We start from the raw sequence: 719 nt of genomic DNA, 5'->3' as shown, positions 1-719 counted from the left end.
GAAGCCAACAGTAAATGTGTATGTGCCGAAAGTCAATGTATCACAGCCACAACTTCCGACTAAGGGACGTAAGACGATGAAACCAGTGGTTGAAGATATACCCAAAGCAGATGCGGGAGATAGACATGTGGACCAGAACCACTCCAAGCAAGACGAGAGAGGTAAGGCAATTGTTATTTATAATGTTTTTGACGCTTTGCACTTAATTGATGATGCAGGTGAGCATTCAGGGGTACCTAACACAAGCAGCCCCATGGACAATGATCCATGTTGAACATCGTTGTGTGGAATGTCCGTGGGCTGAACAAACGAGACCATCAGCTCGCTTTGAAGGACTTGGTCTCTGAATACAGGTTACACTTCCTAGGCATTCTTGAAACTCGTGTTCGTTTGAATAATGTTATGATCTGTTTTGCGTTGCCAAGATCTTTCATCTCAAAAGCTTTGCATAAATCTCTTTGTAAAGAAGATATAAGATGTAAGCTAGGACTAGCAATTAGCATGTCATCGACATATAACACCAAGAATATAGGGGAATCATGCACATGCTTGAAATAAAGACAATGATCATATTGGCTTCTAGTGAAATTTAAAGATAACATGAACTCATCAAATTTTTTATTCCATTGTCGAGGGGATTCGCTCACCCTGAGCCGAAAGTAGGATGGTCTTCACTACTTTTGGGCTCCTTGAAGATTCCTCGTCATTCTCTTATGGCT

The sequence above is a fragment of the Sesamum indicum genome, unplaced genomic scaffold, assembly GCF_000512975.1.
Source record: "Sesamum indicum cultivar Zhongzhi No. 13 unplaced genomic scaffold, S_indicum_v1.0 scaffold00320, whole genome shotgun sequence".
NCBI classification, from domain to species: Eukaryota; Viridiplantae; Streptophyta; class Magnoliopsida; order Lamiales; family Pedaliaceae; genus Sesamum; species Sesamum indicum.
The sequence above is the reverse complement of the archived record's forward strand: the minus strand, read 5'-3'. Positions refer to the sequence as shown.